Here is a 21,449-nt window from a genome sequence, read left to right on the forward strand (position 1 = left end):
CCACACATACACATCCCCCACACCTTGCTCACTCCCTCATCAGCTCCCTGAAAGGAGAAGGAAGGAGAGGAGAGGAAGCTGGGTTAGACACCATGAAGTCACAATCTTACTGTCACAGGCAAAGAAGTCTGAGAAAAGCAGACAGAAGGTTGAACCCGGAAAAAAAAAGAGAAAACAGGACCTTTCAGCTCCAGAGAGCAGCTCTAGGCCTTCCCTGTCCACATTCCAATACACTGGAGGCAGGCCCGCAGGGCACCAGGGAGCCAGAATGCCAGGGAAGGGGATGCCAGGCAGATGAACCCAGGAGGGCCTTCGCCCAAAGGCCACCTCACTTCTGGCAGGCCTCAGTGTTGGTGGGTTACTTCCTAAGTCAAGGCACACTGGAGAGGCCCTGGGGTCAGACCAGGGTAGGAAAGGAAAGGGGTGCCCCTCTCAGGTAGCCCCCATCTTACAGCCCAGAAAACACACACACACACACACACACACACAGAGAGAGAGAGAAAACACCACCAAACATCTGATACTAATTCACACAGGGGTGTTAGAGGCCAAGGTGTTAGTCCCGCCCAGGGACACTAGACATTTGCATTTGAAAAGCAGAGTCTGAGGAGAGGAGTGCCCAACCCAACCCTTTCTGGAAGTGGTAAGGGAAATTTCTAGTGGCTTGGGAGGAATGATCCATTAATTAAAAGGTAGACAGGGTGGGTCTCTGGTGCTGTCCGTGCCTCTTCAGAGCTTCCCTGTTCTCAGCGCCTGAGGCCTAGGCAGCTCTGAACCCCAGCCCAGAACACCTGTGCCCCTCAGTGAGGCCCAGCAGGCAGCTGCCCCCTCCAATCCCTGACCTTGGCTACTGTCAGCCGAGACTGACCGAGGTGGCTACTGGCCTTCCTCGGTAGCTGCGAGGTTCCACTCCACTTTTCCTGGTAACAGGCAGGATATCCTGCTCAGGGTCAGCCGAGGACACTGAACCTAGAGAGAGACCAAGGATTCCATTTTAGCCAGGTCAAAGGAGAAACCCCACTCGGAATGCAGGGCCCTAGGAGGGAACTCAGATTGAGACCTTCCCCAAGATGGCCTCTCAGTGTTCGGAATCCCCAGACCACAGGGAAAGGGAAGCACAGATGGGGACCTAGGGAGGAGGCAGCAGGCAGTGTCCTATGGTACCAGATCCCAGCCGGGACTCCCCGTATCAGTCTGGTCACCTCTGTCCTGATGGTAGGTCCAGTGCCCTCACCCCCGACCCATCTACCCTGAGAACCTAGTAAAGACTCCCCATGCCCTGTTTCCCCACCCAGTTGCCTCTCAGGGCCTCCAAAGTCCCGGGTGCAACTGGAGGCTCCCTCCTCCTCCCTGCTTTCTGTCTCTCTTCTCCCTACTCTGACTCAAGAGCCTCAGACGCCTTCCCTGGTCAATTCCTCCAATTTTTCCTTACTTCTGCTCCTCGTTCTCCTTAACACGCTGAGGTGGTGTGCGACACAACAGACTGAAACAGTGGCCCTGGTGTCTGGGGCACAAGGACAGCACATTTGCCCTAGATGGCATTAAAACAACTTTCATCTGTGCAGAGGGCTCAAGACCACTTGTTTTTTTTCTAAGCAGGGAGTGACCTAGGGCATGGGGGAGTAAGGCAAGGACTCATGGCAATTCCTTTTGGTGTCGCTCTGGATATGCTCTGATGTCTTGCTCCTATCTCTTATGCCCCACTCCGCGCAGGAAGGCCCCAAGGGTGACAGAGGTGTCATCTATGAGACAAAGCCCTAGTCTACAAGGGCAGAGGGGTAGACCAGCTGCCCGCCCGGCACAGGGTAGCACACCCTCATCCCATCAGTCCCACCTTCAGCCCAGGGAGGCCCCTGGGACCCTCACTTGGGGTCAACCAGGGTAGCAACTGTCAGAGGCCATTCTCAAGAGGGATTAGCTGACATTGCTTGCAGCTGGGTTAGTGTACCAGGGAGTGGCCGTATGTGCGCAGGCCTATCAGGACCGACGTTCCAGAAGCACCTTGCGGAAATACCACTCCAAAGTATGTAAACAGCATTACAGAGTCTGTCAAGTTAGTTCCCCCAGGGACAGGCCCGCTGTCGTGACGGAGTGGAGGTGTCATACTTTGTCTGGGTGAAAGGGAGAGAGGAGAAGGCGGGGCAGGGCTGGGGAGAGGCTAAGCAAATATGAGCAGCACGAAACAGAAGGAAAGAAGGAGACCTGTTTTTCCCCTCCGCAAGTTTGTGCCAGGTATTGTCTTCTCTAATCCTGACAACAATCCTCCCATGTGGATATTAATATCCTTACTTAGCGGATGAGGGAAGTAGAAAACAGGAAGAGGACTGCAAAATTTACCCAAGGTCGTACAACCCATAGACGGTGGAATCAAGAATTCAGTCGAAACTTGTTTGAGGCCAAAACTCTTCGTGTTTTTCCCATCTCATAGAATGGGCCCCAGGCACATCCCTGTTTACCGAAAGTGCAAGCTGCCCTTAGTGATCATCCCAATATGGCTCTGCAGTACCCCTCAAACCCCAAAACACTTCTTCACCTCCCAAGCCACTCAAGAGCAAGCAAATAATAAACAAGGAAAAACCAAAAGACAACCCACTGTTTTGCAAATAAGGGGACCAATGACCAACTGTGTAAATGGGTGAAGAGGAGAGGAGGATACAGGCTTTCAGTTATGGAATGGTAAGTCATGGGAGTAAAGGGCACAGAGAATCTAGTCAGTGGTACTATAGTAGCGTGGTGGGTGACAGTGGTGGGTGACAGTGGTGGGTGGCAGTTGGCAGCTACCCTTGGGGTGAGCACAGCGTAACACAGAGAAAAACTGAATCCCTATTTTACACAAAGAACCAATGACCAGAGGGGAGAAATGACTTGTCCGAAGTCACATAGATAGTCAGTGGCAGAAGTGTGGCTAGAACCCAGAGGTCCCAGACTCCCACTTCAGTGCTCCTTCCAGATTGAGTCACAACCAGTCTACCTCCAGGGAAGGAAATCCCCCAGCCTTCCTGTTCCAATCTCTCTCAAACTGGTCCACACCTTTCCAAGCTTTGGATTACTTTCCTTAACTGAAATTACCTACTAGAAGCACCTATCAGGCACCAAAATTTACTATTCTTTTACCTGAACAAGTGAAACAGCCTTTTAAGGAGGTCTGTCTCCCCACTGAACCCTAAAGCATCTGTGCTCCACTTCCAAGATAACCTTGCCGCAATGGTTCTGTTCCTGTCATCCTTCTGAGGAAAAAGTTTCTGTCTCTCCCCTTCATTATCAGACCTTCAAGAGTCCCCACACTGAGTCCAAGCCCAGGTCCATGCATGGCCCCCAAACGCTGATGGTTATTAACCATTCCTCAGGGCAAGTTTTTCCACAACTCTTCAGTCACGCTCGTGCCTTCTGGAATATTCTCTGCCTTGCCCTCTACAAGGGCCTGCTCTTATATTTGGGCCTGTTCTCATCTCCTAGGCCTGAAAGTGACTTCTGTTCTCTTTTGGACAACTCTAAACACAGCATTTATACTGTTTGGCATTATACCTACTAGTGATTAGAATCATCTTTATCCGTGTACGTGATTCACAGTTACAAAGCACTTTTGTAACAGAAGCCCATTAATCTAAGAATAAAATTTATCTCTTATTTCCCTTTGCCTTTCCCACAATGCTCAGCCCAGTGTTTCACACCAGGGACAGAGCTGTTAAATACTGTGTTTGGAAGGTGATCAGACCAACCCAGACGAGAACATTTAACACCTTCCTGCTGTAGGATTAGAGATTCTGAATGAGAAAGGCAAAACTGCAGTTTATTTTTCCAGGTTGATACCCCATAGCACTTATTAGACTTACAGGGTTTAGAGGCCCCCCAAATATGAAGCACCATGGTCCTAGCTTCTACGCTTCTCTGAAATGCTGCCTCAGATTACACCAGCTCTCGGAGTGGCCGCATGACAGGTGCCTTGTAGTGAGCTTATAGGAATGACCCCGCCATAAAGCAGTTCATCCATTCACCTGCAGTTTTTGGAGTCCAATGTGGTTACCTCAAGGTCATGGACCATGCTGAATTTAAGTCTGTATCCCTAATAACATAATTGTAACCACCACCATTTATTAAGCCCTTCCTAAGTATCGGGCACTGTTCTAGATAGTTAGTTCACTAATGAACTCATTTCATTTCTACCACAGCCTTTTTTTCCCCTTGGTACTATTATGTTCCCCATCTTACAATGAGGAAACAGAAGCACAGAGAAATGAAGTAACTTTCCCAAGATCAAACAACTGGTATGTGGGAGGGCCAGGCTTTGAACCCACGGAATTGACTCTAAAGCCATACTCTTACTTATATACTAAATTTATAGTGCCCTTCAGTTGATGAATCAGTGACTATAAGAATGAAGGAGCAGAGGCACTGAAGATGTTTTTGTCGGAGAAGAATTAACCAACCATTAATTAACCCACTTTTTGTCTCTACCCTACATTACCCATAGGACTATCCTGAGTCTTTCTCAAACTCTCCCTAAGTTCAGACAGAGCTTGTCTATGAGGAATTTCCTGATCTACCAGTATAAAATCCCTGTCAGCAAAATAAAGAAGCTTCATGAAATTTATTCTTAGTGAGCTGAGTTCTCCCAGAACACAAAATCCAGAAGGGCAGGGAATGTCCTCTTCACTCCTGTGCCCTGAGGAGACTGTCAGGTACATCGTGAATAAACTGTAAGATACACACTCCTTCAATGGGTTTGGCCAGATTAAAGTACCTTCACCTCACCTGCTTTGCCTTTCACTTTGTCCCCCAGCCCAATTTCTACACATTGTTCTGATCTTGGCTAACATTGAATTTCTTCCAGGAAGTCTGACTACCCCAAATGCCCCCCTTATGAGTTTCCAAAGCATCCCATTCTCCCCCACCCACCCACTCACCCCACAGCCTATTTACTTGTCTGTATTCCCCACTCAACTGTAAGTTCTGGAAGGCTCTCTGTCCTCACCACTGAAAGTACTGACAGTCATTAGTAAGCCCTCAAAAACATCGTTGAATGAATGAATGAGTTCTTTCTAACCATTCTCTTCTGAGAGACTTCTCTGCCTTTGAGGCCATAGCTTCTTCCACAAACGACTTTGAGAACAACCCTTTCTGTTGTTAACTGACTCTTGGGGAAACCCCATCTCATTCAGAACTTGGGCCTCATCAACACTTTTCTCTCAGAGATCCCTTACAGGGGAGTCCGGGAGGAAGAAACACAGGTGCCGGAGGTATCCTGACCTGGATTCAAACTGTGGTTCTTCTCTAATTATCTTTGGCATGTTTCTTAATCTTCTTTTGAAGCAAACCTAATCTGAATTGCAGCTGTCCCATTGCTAAGGGGGGGGGGGGTAACGACACATTTTCATCATCATGGTTTCCTCCGAAGTTAGGGGATGGGGAAAGTAAAGATAATGTCTGAAAAATTACAAAGTGGGGGCGCCTGGATGGCTCAGTGGGTTAGGCCTCTGCCTTCGGCTCAGGTCATGATCTCAGGGTCCTGGGATCAAGCCCCACATCAGGCTCCCTGCTCAGCAGAGAGCCTGGTCCCCAACCTCCTGCTTGCCTCTCTGCCTATTTGTGATCTCTGTCTGTCGAATAAATAAATAAAATCTTTTAAAAAAAAGAAAAGAAAAGTTATGAGGGGACAACACCTGAAACTAAATGTTAACTAACTGGAATTAAAATTAAAATTTAGGAAAAAAAAAAAAAAAGCAAAAGCTGGAAGAAGAAGAAGAAGGAGAAGAAGAAGAAAAGAAAGAAAAAAAAGCTACCAGAGGATGGACACTCAGAGCTCCTGGCTATTCTTCGTCACACACTCTTACCCTTCTTGGTACTTGAACTTTTTTGCTCCGGTGGCTCCTTCTCCCCTTGTGTTCCAGAACCATCTGCAACAGTGTCATGAAAATTGCACTTGAGAGAATTTGCCAACCCTCTGGAACCACTCTATCTTTCAAAGTCACTTGTCAGGGACTTTGAATCTATCTTTTCCCTTAATTAAAAAAAACAAAACAAAACCCTGCCTTCTTGAAGTCTAGAGTGGAAACATGAAATCCTGGCCATTATATTTTGGGAGGAAATAATAGAGACGTTTTCTCCCAGCTTCCCCTAATACCCAATTTGCAAACAATCTCTCCTTTTTGGGTCAGAATTAAACACACTTTAATGGTGCTCCTTATCAGTTTAACTTCCTTTACTTATCCTCAGGAAGACCTAACCACAGGGCGAATCAGGAGGAACACGGCAGACGCTCTGCTTCTGGAAAAGAGCGACTCTCAAGAGATGTTTCAGCAGTGGAAAAGCCCCATCAGGACACTCTCCTGTGTTCTGGATTCGTCTAAGACCTAAGACAAGAAAGGCTCGTATCTATTATCTATTTCTTCTCCCTAGCAAGGCACACTGTAGCATTTCCTCAAAATGGAATCTTCTTGGTTCTTTCCTCTTTCCCCCTCACCCTAGTCTCCTGGTTTGCTGCCAAGGGTACCAACTACACAAAGATAGACAGAAGAACTTAGCTAGAGAGGATGCCTCCACGCAAGCTTACTCCTGGTGGGCCTGGGCTTAGCCAGGCATGGACAACAAAGCCATGTTGAGCAGAGCAGCTCTCATTCCTGACACCCACCTCCATTTGTGGAGGATGCAGGGAGAGGAGACAAGGTAGAATCGAGTCTCCAGGACAGGACCCTCAGGAGCAGAGACTTAGGACACACAAAGTGTTGTAGGAAGAACTGCCAAGAAGAAAAGAAAGCACTGCCACCCAGGAGATTAATCTTACCATGACTAGGGTTGGCTGGCGGGAGAGAGAGAAAGCTGCAGGAAGAAGGGAATGGAAGAGAGTTTTCAGGAAGGAATAGAGGCAGGAATGATAAAGCATTGGTGAAAGGAAAACATTTTCTGAAGAGGCAAATGATCTCTGGTTCCTCTTGGATATACTACAGAGCCTCTGCAGGGTGAGATTTCCTATGGGAAGTATTTCAAAAGAGGAAGGAGTGAATGGCTAGATCCTCCGGCCCCAGGTTCTGTGTTCTGCTTCAGGAATACTGAGAACTTCTATCCTCTTCCTTCTCCTGACCTTGAGGACCTCTGCCCCACAGCACGAACGGTGTCTTCTGTGTCCTTAATGTCTTTAACCAACTCAGGAATTTGGGGTGAGTGAATTCCATCATTAGTGCTCTGAGAGAATTCCCCAACAATGAAATCACTGACAAGGTCTGCATACGATTGTGAAGTGCCGAAAGGTAGGTCCTGTCGTCAGTCACATTGTGATCCAGGGGGCAAGGGTAAAGTTCTAACACTGCTAGTAACTGTGTGACCTTGGAAGAGTCACTTCTTCTCAGAGAAATGACCTCCAAAGTCCTTGCCAGTTCTTTTTTTTTTTTTTTAAGATTTTATTTATTTGACAGAGAGAGAGAGATCACAAGTAGGCAGAGAGGTAGGCAGAGGGGTGGGGGGAAGAAGGCTCCCCACTGAGCAGAGAGCCCAATGCGGGGCTCGATCCCAGGACCCTGGGATCATGACCTGAGCCGAAGGCAGAGGCTTTAACCCACTGAGCCACCCAGGCGCCCCGTCCTTGCCAGTTCTAAAGCTGTATGCAGTCACAGGATACGCAAGAGTAACAGCCTCCTATGTTTCATTTTGTAAAACAGGCATGAAATAAAGCAGACACAGAAATACTAAAACAAAAGATTTGCCTTGAATTTCCGGAGTACCCCAAGTCCCAAACCTCTTATTAATGTTGCCCAGAAGGTAGCAAAATTCCTCGATTTGATTACCCCGTCTTCTCCTTACACTGAGGTAGGGATATGAATGAGAAAGCAGAAAAAGGTAAGGCAGGATCCCAAGGAATTCTCATACATGTCCCTTGACCCCCAAACACCTGGGAATTAAGGAGGTGCCGTGCTGGGCCCCTGCCCCTGGGAAGTTTATTATCTAAGGTACTGTCCCAGTCTGGTGACATGTCAAGGGTGTTCAAGTCAGGGAATCTGGTCTGAATGAATTTCATTGCCCTTTCTGTCCTCCCGAGACCTGGTATCATCCTCACAGTGGCATTGAGGTTATGAGCACAGGGTCTGGAATGAAACAGCCTGCTTCCAATCCGTCCTCTGTCATTTACCAGCTGACTGACATCAGTAAATGTTAGCTATTATATTATTTGCCAGCTCAGCACTACCCCGTCTATGGACAGTAGCCCACCTTTGGTGGGTCTTTGTTTCCCTACTTCCCTACAGATATTAGTAAGCAGCCTTTCCCTCTCTCCTAGCTCCCATCCTGCCAGCACTTTTTAAAGAGAAGTAACCCCCCCAAAAAAAGAGAAGTAACCCAAGAAATAGCTACCTTGTCATCTGCCCATCACTCTTCCCTCGTCCTAGATTCCAGCACATTCTCTATTCTATCCCTTTTTCCTGCTCCTTTCGCAAAACCCACCAGCTATCCCTCCCTTGTTGTAACCAAGGCTAAACTCAGGGTGTATAACCCACACTGGTCTAGTACTCTGCAGTTTCCGGAGTGCTTTTGCACACTTGATTTTATTCAGTTCGTGGTAAGCAGTGTATTTCATCTTTAAAGCAATCTTGTGAGCCAAGGGTATGTTTCCCCCATTTTACAGATTATACAAACTAAGTCTCGGGTTCATAAGTTGTCCATGCTCATACTCACACCAGGACTCTAACCCAAGCCTCCTGACCCCAATTCCACCCACTATATTCTCTACTACTCTGTTTTATCAAGTCTAAGTTCACATCCTAGGAACACGAGGAGCCTGAAATTTACGGCCAGCCATGAACCCCTCAAAGGGAACACAGTTCTCTCATTTTCCTCGGTGCTGGCTGTGGCAGGGCTGTCCAAGCTGAAAGACCAATCCCATGAGGCACCTGTGAAGCACCTAGGCCAAGTGCAGTGAGGAAACCAGAGAGGGGACCAAAGGCCCACAGGGCTGTGGGGTGTCTGCTAGAGGGCCACTGCGTCATGGCAAAGACCAAAAGCATTCCAGGTCACTGGGCAATCCCAAAGGAGCCACTCAGAGAAAATCCTGAGGCCCCAGATCCATGGGGCCTCCCTCCCGGATGCTTCCAGCTAGAGGAAAATGCACCAAGTTCCCTCCCCGGCCAGGGCTGCGAGCTTGATCCAATTCAGAAACACACACACCCATGCACACTCAGCAGTAAACTCGGAGTCATGGAAATCAAACCTTGAGCTCACCCAAAGGCCAAAGGAGAAGCAGCCACAGCTTCAGCCCAGGGCTCCGGCTCACAGCCACAGGTCTCCTCAGGCGCTAGATGCCAGGCAGTGCTAGGAAATGGGCCTCTGCTTAATTTTTCCATGGACACAACCCCAGATGGGACTGCCAGGCTCTGGAGGAGATGAAGTCCTGAAGCCCCATGACCTCTCAGCTGTACGATGCACAGCTGGACTTGGGGAAGGAGGAATACTTGGGGATCGGGTTTGCCACCCCCTGGAACACTTCTTTCCCAATATCTTCCCAAGGCCTAGCGTGGTGGTGGTGTAAGTTTTCATTCAGCAACTGATACAGGGTTGGAATTCAGTGCAAATTGCTTACATCTGCTTGGCCACATCCCAGACAGCCAGGTAGTTGAGAGAGAGAAGGAGGGGCAGTGTTGGCCCACTTCTGGAAGCCCGGGTAGCTGTGTGCTCAGGAATCTGGTGCCATGCTGGGACCAGTCAACCCAGAGTACAAAATTCCCCAACAGAATTGGAGAGTGGGGGAAGCCATCAGGGCACCAGGAGACAATAGAGATTCCATCCCAGGCGTGGCTGGTGGGATTGGGACAGGGAAGCCACAAAGACCTCGAAAGGGGGTGGGGACGGACGGGGAGAGAAGGTTGGTCTGAAGGAGCAGAAGCAATGGAAGATTCTTCTCTCTCTCTCTCTCTCTCTCTCTCACACACACACACACACACACACTCACACACATACACGCGCGCGCGCGCGCGCCCCTCAGCCAACCAGGGTGTGTACACTAACCTCATACATTTGGTAATCTCTGCTCACAACCCAGGAGCTTGCCAAAGCCCTTGGCTCCCCACCTCACCCCACCCCAGCTTGGCAGCGTCCCCTGGGCTTCCTGCTGCTGCGACTGCTCCCCAACATCAAAGCCGCCACTGTCGGGAGCCAAAAACGGAGACAAGTACCAGCCAGGAGAGCAGCGCCTCCCCGGAGGGCCCGGAAACTCGGGCCTGAGGGTCCCTCTCTTCCCCCTCCAGCTTCTCCCGGTGCTGCAGTACCCTTATAAGGCAGAAGCCAAGTACGCCCTCCGTCTGGCTAAAAAATGTATATATTCCCCAAGCTAGATGCTGACTTTTCACCCACTGCAAGGGAAAGCGCCACCCCCCGCTACCCCCACTCCGGGGCAGGTCTTGCTTTTTATTTCTTATCTTAAACAAACCAACCCCCTCAACCACTGGCTGGCTCAGATCGCCTTGCAGCTGGGAGCCAGGAAGTGTGCTGAGAGGGAAAGGAGTGGGAAGGCGGTGCCCCGGGGCCCGAGACGCCCCGAAACTGCAGGGACCGGGTGGCGGCGGGGGTCGGCCACCTGCAGGGCGCCGCGGGCCGGAGCTCTCGCGGCTACCGCGTCCGCGACTCGGCCGGCCCCCGGGAGCCCGGGGCTCCTTCCATTGTTGCCCTTTGGCTGATGCCATGTTGGAGCCAGAGCCCCCTGACCTCCGCTCCCTCCGCTCGGCGGGCCGCCTGCAGAGCCGGGGCCGGCGCTCCCGGCTCGCCGCGCGTCCTACCTGCGCTCGCTGCGGGCTTCCCCGCGAGGAACCGACGTGGCGTGTGCTCGGCGACAAGGGCTGCCGACTCCGCAGCTCCGGGCGTCCCCAGCACCGGGGCGCGCCGGCCGCGCACCGCCCGCTCCCGGGCCGCTCCCCTCTCCGCGCTGCGCGCCGCGCGCGCCGGCCCTGGGGCCCCCACCCCGGGGCGGCGGGGAAGGCAGGAAAGGGCGCGGGACCGGCTCCGGAGGGGGGGCGCGGGGGAAACCCTCCGGGCCACGAGCGTGCGCGAGCCCGCAGAGTCAAGCCACCCCGGGTGAGACAATAGCGGGAGCAGCGGGCGGGAGCGGAGAAGCCATCTCCCGGAGACCCGGCGCACTGCACCGCGACGCGATGCGCGGCCAGCCCCGGCCTGGACAGGCAGGCGCCCCGCCGCCCGCTCCAGCCCGCAGCGCCGAGTCGGCGGCGAGCGTGAGGGCGGGGCGGTCCCCGGAACCCTGACCGCCCTCCACCTCTCCCGCCCGCCTCCCGCCTCCCTCCCTCCCTCCGCCGCCGCTCGATGCCTCCCTCCCTCCCTCTCTCGCTCCCCGCGGGGGCGCGGGGGCGCGGGGGCGCGGAGGCGCGCGGGGGCGAGCAGCGCGCGGGCGTCCGATTGTGCTCTGGAGCCCGAAGCCAGCGCTGCCGCGTCCCACTCGGGTGAGGTCTCTGCAGCTGGGTCTTTACTTTTCCCCGCGGGGACCCCTTTGCTCAGGGTCAGATGAATGCCAGCTCGCTCTGCTGAAAAGGAACCGCGGGCAGTTCGAGGACTTTCCCCCCCTGCGTTATTAGGATGGCGACGCCTGCAAAAGCCCCTACCTTGAGGGAGGAGGTGGGGGTAGGGGGGAAGCTGTCTCCGCGCTGAGCACTCAGCCGTGGTGGTGTTTCTGTCCGCCCGAGTGCCTCGTGCGACCTGAACCCCAGAGGATAGCAGTCCTGAGGGGGAGGGGTGATAGAGGGTCCTCCAGCCCAGCTGTGGTAGGTAGTAGGTTATGTTTAAAATGTTGACTCGAAGTGCTTTTTTTGAGCAGTGGTCTCTAGAAGAATTTTCCTAAAGACTCCACCCAAAAAAAAAAAAAAAAAAAAGAACAACCAAAAATTGGCCAGCTCCTCATTTGCATTTACTTTGCATGGTAACTAAGATTTCCGATCTCAAAGTACAATATCCTCAAAACTTGAATTTGTTCTCTCCCGGGGCTCTCCTTCATCTCTGGCCGGTCTGCAAGGATCAACACCTGGTTCCCAGCCTCCCTCCCCGGCCTTCCCCTTCAGATATGGGGTCTCCAGGCTCCCAGCCTCACTCAGAATCCTGGAACTCCCCAGCCAGGGTTCCCATGGAAACGTCTGCCAACCTACCCCTTTCCTGGTCTCAAGGAAATATTTGTTAAAATGCTACTATTTCAGTCCTGTTTAGGGTTTACTAGAGTTAAAAAAAAAAAAAAGTTGGAAAGGCCTTTTTAATAAGATATGGGACCTCTAAAATTTCCTCATTAATACAAAACTGCAAAAAGCCAACACAATTCCTAGATTCATAAAGTTAGAGAACTTGAAGAGACTCCAAAGCTCCGTTAAGAGGATATTTATTAAGTAGGGAATTTGACTAAGCAGAAGAAGTCCTACCGGGAGAAAGCAATGTAAAAAGCGAGTTCCCGATGCAGAAGGATTTCTTGGGATTTTGTTTTGTTCTTATATAAGACGAAATCTGAGTGAATGCGAGGGACCCCTAATTGCAGGCTATGCTGAGTGAGACCATAGGAGGAGAAGCCCATGACGGGGGAGACCCAAGCTTGTGTTTCTTCTCTCTACTCTCTGCCATGTGGCCTTGGGTAGTCGCGCTCCAAGCATCGGTAATAATAATCAGTTTCACTTACCACTCAGGGCTCTTGTGAAGAGCCAATGAGAGAATGTCCGTGAACCATTCCCTCTGGGTGGTTCCCTCTCCTTCCCCGGGCTTTCTTGATGCAGATTATCTCAATTGGCTTCTCAGATCTGGGAGTGGAAATTCGCTTTCCTGCCGGCCCCAGTGTGCAGCGCACTATTCCTGTGGCTTTCCTTCACCCTGCTGACCCTTTGTAAATTGTCTCTTCAAACTGGAGTGTGCCATTTGTTTCCTGCCACGTTAGGAGTATGGGCCAAGAGTTCATGGAGGCCACGACTTCATTCAGAGTGCAAAACCAGAGAATCTCAAGACCGGGCCAGGGCTGTGGCAGTGAGGATAAAAAGGAAAGGACAGATACAGGTAATGATTAGAAAGTCAAATCAAGGGGCACCTGGATGGCTCAGTGCGTTAAGCCTCTGCCTTTAGCTCAGGTCATGATCTCAGGCTCAGGGTCCTTGGATCGAGCCCCGAATCACATCAGGCTCTCTGCTCTGCTCAGCGGGGAGCCTTCTTCTTCTCCTCTCTCTGCCTGCCTCTCTACCTACTTGTGATCTCTCTCTCTCTCTCTGTGTGTGTCAAATAAATAAGTAAAATCTTAAAAAAAAAGTCAAATCAATAATTGATAATATATTGAGTGTAGGGAGTGAGGAGAAGGATCTAGAATCACTGTCCGCTTGATGCCTTAAGAATTAGTGGCAGGTCATGCCATGTACCAGCTGGGGGACTATGGTAAGACAGGGCCCAGGTATTGGGGGAGCAAACATGAATTTCATTTTGGGCATGTTGGGTTTGGGTTAGGTGTGGAATGTTTAGGTAAGGATGTCTAAAAACTAAAGTCAAAGCAGAGGTGTGGACAAGTGAGGGCAATTTTGGACTCCTCAGATTATGGATAGTCAGTGAAACTGTGGGCATGCATGAGATCTCCCAAGTGGGCGTGCAGAGGAAGAACCCTGCCAAAGAAGTTGAGAAGAAACAACCAAGTTGGTAGGGAAAAACCGAGACCAAAGAGTATCGGGATGGAGGGTGGGAGGAAGTGTCAGGAAAGTGACCGGAACACGAGTGTGGCAGGGACAACCAGGAGGGCAGGCCTGGGAAGTGCCCTTTGGATTGGCAGGAATCCACTGGAGCTTCTTTCTAGAAGCCTGGCAATTCAGAAAGAACAATGTCAGTGGATAGGGGTTGAAGATGGTGAAGGTTTTTGTTATGGCTTTCCTTTTTCAGATGGGAAGGAAGTGCAATGCAGTTGTTGAGGGGGAAGACCAAGGAGAGAGAGGCTTAATGAAAACTGTCCCAGAGGAAATGGGATCTGGACACACCAGAGGGAAGGGGATGGGGTTGCCTGGTACATCGTTGAGAAAGGGCAAGGAGCAGAGCAGACACTTGGGTAGACTGGTAAGCCTAGAGGTTAGGAGCTAACTGGTTGCTAGCTGACAGTCTGTAAGCAATCTCCTGAAAGAGAAGTCAAGCTGGGCTTGGGGACTTAAAGTAAGTGGATAAAATTAAAATAGACACCGAAAGGAACGAGAATGGTAGCTTCTCAGAGAGAGAAATGGAATTGTCAGCAGGGTCAAGGATGTGGCTGGAATCAGATATTCTGATATGGAATGGAGGGGATATTAACACTTTCCTCATTTTCTTCGGCAGCGCCGGGAAACCCAGGTGTAGGATGTTGAACCAGAGCTGCAGGTGGGGTGTTGCAGAATAGGTACAGTGGGAGGATAAAGGGGAAGACGGTCCCTGATAAAAGAGGATGGGTCCAAGGAGGGACACGAAGCTGGAGAAAGGCTGTGAATCTTGAGGAAGGGGGCCTGGCTACCTCTAGTCTTGCTCTGCTCCAGTCTCTTCCCCAATACCCCAGCCAGAACCATCTTTCTAAAGCAGACATCTGCTTCCCTTGCTTAATTAACATCAGCTAGCATGGAAGATCCACGAGGGCAGGGATTCTTTGGGTCTGTTTTTTTTTTTTTTTTTCCCCTTTAGTTTTAGACTTCTGTATTCCCAGAGCCTGGAACATTCCTGGCACATAGCACATGCTCAATAAAATTTGTCCAGTGGATGAAAGGGTGACTCCATAGAGCTCTTGGATGAAGCCCAAACTCCTTAAGAAAGTCAACAAGGCTTCTCATAATCTGGCTCTTGCTTTTCAGAGGACAGAGACTTTGTCCTGTTTATCCTTGTATCCTCAAAACAGCACCTACCATGTACGGGGCTTTAAGAAATGTGCGGTGAATGAATAACTCCCTCCCTCATTCCAATGCAAACTCCGCATTGTTTCTGGAATACATGTGATTCCTGCCTAGGAGTCATTCTACAAGCTCTTCCTACTGGTTGAAAAGGGCCTCCTAGCCCCCCCCCCCAACAACCTTACCTCTGCTGCCCCTCCCTTTATGTGGCTGTCTTTCTACATGGTAGGCAGAATCATGCCCCCACCAAAGGAGGAAATGTCTGCTCCCCAATTCCTGGAAGGTGTAAATATGTTATCTTACATGGCAAAAGGATTGTGCAGATGAGATTTAGTTAAAGACTGTGAGATTGGGAGATTAGCCTGGATTACCCACGGGAGCCCAAGCTAATCACACTGGTCCACAAAAGTGGAGCTTGTTCCCCAGCTGAAATCAGAGGGCGCTGTGGTGCTGGAAGAATGGTAAGATACAACACTACTGGCTCTTAAGTCAGAGGGTTGAAGTCCACATGAACAGCTTCTAGAAACTGGAAAAGCAAGGAAACCGATTCTCCCCCAGAGCCTTCAGAAAGGACGACACGACCCTGTTGACACTTAGATTTCCGCTCAGTGGGACCCATGTTAGGCTTCTGATCTACAGAACTGTACGATAATAAACTTTTAATCTACTAAATGTGTGGTTATTTGTTATAGCAGCTATAGCAGACTAATACACCCTACAATTAGCTTTCCAGGAAGCTTCCCTAGAGCACCTGCCGAAAATGTCGAAATACACCCGAGAGATGCCTGGATTGTCACACTAATCCCACATTGTCGAAATTACTTGTCTGACTTCTTCCTGAATTGGAGAGGGGACGGAAGAATGATTAGACTATAAGCTCCTTTTTTTTTTTTTTTTAAGATTTTATTTATTTATTTGACAGACAGAGATCACAAGTAGGCAGAGAGGCAGGCAGAGAGAGAGGAGGAAACAGGCTCCCCGCTGAGCAGAGATCCCAATATGGGGCTCGATCCCAGGACCCTGGGATCAGGGCCTGAGCTGAAGGCAGAGGCTTTAACCCACTGAGCCACCCAGGTGCCCCTAGACTATAAGCTCCTTAAGGACAAGGCAATCTCTGTCGGGTTTACCCTTGAATTTCTAAAATTAATTCATTGCCTGATCCAAAGCTGGTATTCAGTAAATATTGGTGATGAGTGAATGAATGGGGACATGGTTATTAGGGAGCAGGTAGTTGAAATGAATGAGAGGAGAAGGTGAGTAAATCTGTGCTGTGTTCTCTTGGGGCTCTGCTCTGGGTTAGGGTTTTTTGTTTTTGTTAAGATTTTATTTATTTGACAGAGGGAGAACACAAGCAGGGAGAGCGGCAGAGGAGGAGCAGCAGAGGGGGAACAGCAGACTCCCTACAGGAAACTGACCCGGGGCTTAACCGACTGAGCCACCCAAGTGCCCCTGGGCTAGGTAGGGTTTATCTGCAAAACAACTTTAATTGCAAAAGGCAATTGAAAAAGGAATTTAATTGCAAAAAAGGAAATTGCAAAAGGCAATGTTTGTGCCTTTTTCCTTTAAAAACCCTTCGGTAGACTCTCCACAAAAAGATCTAAATATTTTTTTGAAAGGAGAATAGATGTTGGAGATGGGGTAGGTGAGCCCTGGAAATATTTAGTGGTTGATTGACTTCTTCAATCTCACTGAATCCCATTGGCTTTGACAACAGTCCTGCTTCTCTCTTACACCTTTCCAATGACCCAGGACGCTTGAGGGCTGCTTGGTTCAGGAAATATTTACCCCAATGTTTGAGCTCTTGCTGCTGTCCAAGTCTGTGGGGCTGCTAGCTTCCCCGTATTCTCAGAGAGGTGAGGGGTGGGAGCACCCACCAGAAACTCAGGTTGCTCTCAGTTTGAAGTTATTGGGCCAAATCACCAGAAGAGATGTCTCCAAACTCCTCTGTACCAGGCATCTCCCCAGTGCCTTGTAATGGTCTCAACTCCAAATGGTCTCACCTATACAGTGATGATGGAAGACTGGGTCCTTGAGTAGGCCGCTACACTTGGCATTGGTTTGGGAAGTCCCGGAAAAGCCTCCCCAAATTAAACTTCTCCTGCAAGGCCTAGATTGAATTTCACTATTAGAGATGTGCTATCTGGCTCTCAGTACAATTGGATCCAATTCACAACTACCATGTGCTTTCTCTGCCATGCATGCTGTGGGACCCTCAGGATGAGGAAGACAAGACCTCACCATGCATGTCGGTGCCCTCAAGTCCCTGTGAAAACAGTTTCCACTTCAAGGTGTGACTGCTTAAGCTAATGGTTGCTGACTGTTAAGAAGACTGGGTCCAGGTAACAGATGGAGTGAGTCACTGAGAGGGGAAGGAGATGGGAGAAGGGCATTACCTTTCCTGCTCCACAACTTTTCCCAGCTCTGACACAGAGTCAATGGTGATTTTCAAAGACAGATGAGTTTGGTGATTGGGGGGGCGGGGGCCAGGGCAGGGCAGGGCAGGGTGGGAGAGGGTGGGCAAAAAGTATCCCTTTACAAATTAGTGGGGGAACATCGGAGGCTAATATTATACCATATGTTATACTAAATTGAAACAAAAACTTAATTTAAAAGGGATAGATTAGTGGGGGAATGATGCTTAAGAAATGTGGGGCGGGGTTCCCAATATAGAATCTGTGAGTTTAGACTGCCCTCTAGCGGGAGAATTAAGTTAGACAGTCTATGGAAAGTGAGAAGCTTGAAGAAACACTCCGGGGTTAGCGCTAAATTAGGTCCAAGATTGCACTCCTTCCGGTGTGTGTAATGCAACGTAGGGAAAAGCCGATTTAGCTCCTGCTACCTCGGGTGGGACACTGCAATGTTAACAAGCCAGACCTTCTATTCAACTTTCAAACTTTGCATTGCCTATATGATAAAATTTTTCCTCCTTGGCCTGAAATAAACCTGTCAGTGTCAGATGTCTCCAATCTGGCACCTCCTCTTTCTACTTCCTTCCGTTCCAGCCCTACGAGCCTGTTCACCATCCTTCAGACCCAATTTACACTCCCCACTTTCCTTCCACGATTACTGTTTTCCTTCCCACTGTGCCTAGTTTACTGCTGTAGAAATAGTAGGTACCATACATCAATAGATCAATAGACATTTGTTGAGTTTAATCATTCCTTTGTGTTGCATTTTGAGTCTGTTCCTTCTAATCTTATTCATAGTGGGAAAGGCAATAGCGTGGTAAAACTTCCGATTTAGAAGGTATCTTACATGTCAACCAATCAATTCCCTCATTTTATAGATGCGGAAACCCAGGCCTGCTCAGGGTCACATAATTTGTTGGTCTTCGTTCTAAAAGAATCAGACAATTGTAGGAAAGAAATCCCTCCAGCTGAGACTGAGCTGTTTTGTTGTTCATTGTGTTCAGAAATCTCAAGTTCCCAGAAATAAAGAATGAATTCCCTTATCGGTTTTCAAAATTTCATAATCTTGTGTTCCACACCCTATGCGTCAGGGTTGATGAAACTGATTTTGGGAAAGACTAGGCTGATCTGGAGATATTTGTTCTTAATACTCCATGTTGCTACCGCTGGTACACACTAACACTGTTTTAGGAGGGCTCGTCTTGTGAGCCTGACTTGAAAACTGCAACTTGTCAGGAAGGCAAAACTCCGATCAAAACCTAAATGAAGAGTCTGAGCTCTTCTTCTCTCAATCTAAATTTGGACCCCCCTCCCTTCCCACTGTTACTTTTATTTTCTTCTATCAGCTCCTCTATTCATGAATCAAATGCATCTTTCCTTCTTTTGTGCTGAGGAATGCTAATCTAATAGCGACATCACCTAGTGAATGGAAATGTATTTTTCATTAAGGGGAAAGATACATTATTCTGGTTCTGTAGGGTCACTAAAATTAAGAGGTCCTATCAGCGATGTGATAGATGGAAGACAGAAGAATTGTAATAAAAAGGTTGCAACTCTATGTCTGAAAATTTAAAGTTGGTTGCCTTGTCTTTTAAGTTACTACTGTTTCCTTTCAGTTTTGTAGATATCGGCAATTGAGCAAACATGAAAGATGAGAGAACTCGAAGAACACATGTCTTAAGTAAATTGAGAAAAAGATAGGAAAGTGAATGTTTTCCCTTACTGTGCTGAAAGAATTATTTTAAAGGTATTTCACCAGAGAAATAACTTATTAGAATTATATCAAGTAAATAGAAGAACAATTCTTCCCAAGAGCGCCCGGATAGCTCAGTCGGTAGAGCATCAGACTTTTAATCTGAGGGTCCAGGGTTCAAGTCCCTGTTCGGGCGTTTGTGGCTTTTGCCCCTCATTTACATTACCGAATATTACCATACGAAATTCTTGAGGTAAGACGTACTTCTACTTCAAAATGAATTCATTTTATCATTGCTTTTAGAATATGCAAGATAAATGTGTTCTCAGGGAAGAAAAAACTGACTATGTAAAATTACTTAATTTTTTAGCGAATATGGAGGTTTTTGTACAGTGGTTTCTCATTGAGACGGAATTTGTGTTTCTCAAATTGTTAAAAATTGAAGGAAAAAAAAATGCAAAAGTTAAAGACAAGCGCCCGAACAGGGACTTGAACCCTGGACCCTCAGATTAAAAGTCTGATGCTCTACCGACTGAGCTATCCGGGCTCTCACGAGAAATGGCTCCCACTACAATGCCTTACATAAGAATAAAGAACCTTGTGTAATTGATTTCTCAACCTGCGTTTTGTGAAACTGTTTTAAACCCAAGAAAGCTCCGGATTCCTACAAGAGAAACAGAAGACCTCAATCAGGCACTTTTCACCAGCATTAGCAGCTACTTCAGAATTGCGAGGTGTTTCTGCGCTCAATAACCATTATGACGTAGGCTTCTTTGATTTGTAACCTCTCTCCAGGTTTAAGAGAACGAGAGGTGTATCACTTTCGAAGGGTTGTAGTGGCATCAGATCTATTTTACTATTGATAATAGGGTGGATATCAGTTCTAAAACCGACCTGACAAGAGAAATGTAAATAAGAGAGTCTAGGAGAGAATATAAATACACGGCTCAGAAGCCGCTGGGTTGAACTGCGGCGTTTGGAGTGGGAGAAAGGACCCTGCAGAGGGATAGTGTGGTTGTCCTGTAAATCCCTTAAAGGCGTCCAAGTAATTTTTTAAGTGACGCAAACCCGGGAGGAGGTCCCCAGCCGAGACCCTGGGGGCCGAAGCCCTGCAAGCCAGAGAGACAGGAAAGCAGAGAGATTTTATGGATCCTAGCACGGAGGCTCTCCTCTTCCACGGCCATTGGCAATCTGAGCGCTGCCTTCTGCTACAGGGCTGGCCTTGAGAGTCACCCGCCATGGGGCTGAGGGTGGAACATAAAAGAGTTTCTGTTAGCTGATGTTGCTTTCTGTTCTTTGCATCTGTTTAATTCCAGATTAATTCCAGTTTGTTCTGGCCCAGAAATTTCACTTGTAGGCATCTCTCCTAAAGAAATCATCAGGTTTGTATACAAAGACTTGATTACAGGAAAGATCGTCATGGCATATTAATTGGAAAATATTGCAAATCACATAATGGCTATACAAAGTGTGATACAGCCTTCATGCATGGAATATTATGTAGCTATTAATAGTCATGCTATAGGAGAATACAACCTGGGAAAGTTGCAAAATATTGTTAAGTTAGGAAGTATTTCAAAGTAATTCATGTATTTCAAAAAATTCATGCATATATGTCCATTGAAAAACTGAAAGGATCACTATATTTCTACATAAAGCCTGGGTTCTGAATTTAAGTGCCCCTTTCTGAAATCTTACTTCCAAAAAAAAAAAAAAAAAACCACAACAACACACACACACAAAAAAACCCACAAACCAACCAACAAACAAACAAAACTTACACCATGTGTTCTTGAGCAAGCTACTTCTCTGTGTCTCCGGACAATAGAATAACTGTGAGAATTCCTAAGATAGTTTATATAAATTGTTTCGAATGGTGTCTGACAAGAAATGAACAATCATGAAGTCACATAAAGACCGTGGCAAAGACGTAACAAGAACAGACTACAGATTCTGCTCTTTCTAGCATTCTACCACTATCTACACTTCAACCCAACATATTTTTAACAACTATTTTCTTATCGAATTAGTTTCAGGTGCACAACATAACAATTCTGTATTTGTAATCATTGCAAAATGATCACCACAGTAAGTCTAATGAACATGTCATCACACACAGTAACGAGTTTTCTTTTCTTATGATGAGAACTTTCAAGATCTCCTCTTTTAGCAACTTTCAAATATGCACTACAGCATTATTAGCTATAGTGACCCTTTAACATATTTGACTGGATTAGGGGGAGCTGTAGAGAATTTTGAAAGCTGACTATATTGAGTTAATTTCAGACAAAAAGAATCACTTTATCCCCTAAGTAAAGGGGAATTATTAAAAGTTTGGCTCATTTACGTTCCAATTTCCCCCTCAAAGGAGCACACATTAGATTTCATTTGTGCTACAATAAAAATGACAAGGACTACCACATCAAATATTCTCTGGAAGAATCACATTGCCACGATTAACCATCTGCCCAGAGCTAATGGTAAAATAGTTTCTAAAATTGGCTGTGTGCAGACAGA

The 21,449-nt window shown here is 48.0% G+C and overlaps 1 protein-coding gene and 2 non-coding genes across 8 annotated transcripts in view; 1 reads left to right on the top strand and 2 right to left on the bottom strand.

Annotated features, from left to right (window-relative positions):
* Positions 1–11,205, bottom strand: part of PIK3C2B (phosphatidylinositol-4-phosphate 3-kinase catalytic subunit type 2 beta) — a 63,865-nt gene extending 52,660 nt beyond the window's left edge. The window contains exons 1-3 of one of the 6 annotated variants that reach the window (XM_032878380.1): positions 10,755–11,203; positions 5,832–5,894; positions 843–969 (exon numbers count right to left, since the gene is read on the bottom strand). The gene's annotated coding sequence lies outside the window, so the exon portion shown is untranslated. Of the gene's footprint in view, positions 1–842; positions 970–5,831; positions 5,895–10,754 lie in introns of all 6 variants that reach the window. The other 5 variants (XM_032878383.1, XM_032878382.1, XR_004385108.1 and 2 more) reach the window with 5 other exon arrangements.
* Positions 11,206–19,055: 7,850 nt separating this feature from the next.
* On the top strand, positions 19,056–19,128 carry TRNAK-UUU. The gene has a single exon. It is a non-coding gene; the product is annotated as a tRNA-Lys (tRNA).
* A 278-nt stretch (positions 19,129–19,406) lies between these two features.
* TRNAK-UUU lies at positions 19,407–19,479 on the bottom strand. Its single transcript has one exon. It is a non-coding gene; the product is annotated as a tRNA-Lys (tRNA).
* Positions 19,480–21,449: the final 1,970 nt, after the last annotated feature.

Source organism: Lontra canadensis, unplaced genomic scaffold (genome assembly GCF_010015895.1).
Source record: "Lontra canadensis isolate GAN:19392208 unplaced genomic scaffold, GSC_riverotter_1.0 scaffold63, whole genome shotgun sequence".
In the NCBI taxonomy this organism is placed as follows: Eukaryota; Metazoa; Chordata; class Mammalia; order Carnivora; family Mustelidae; genus Lontra; species Lontra canadensis.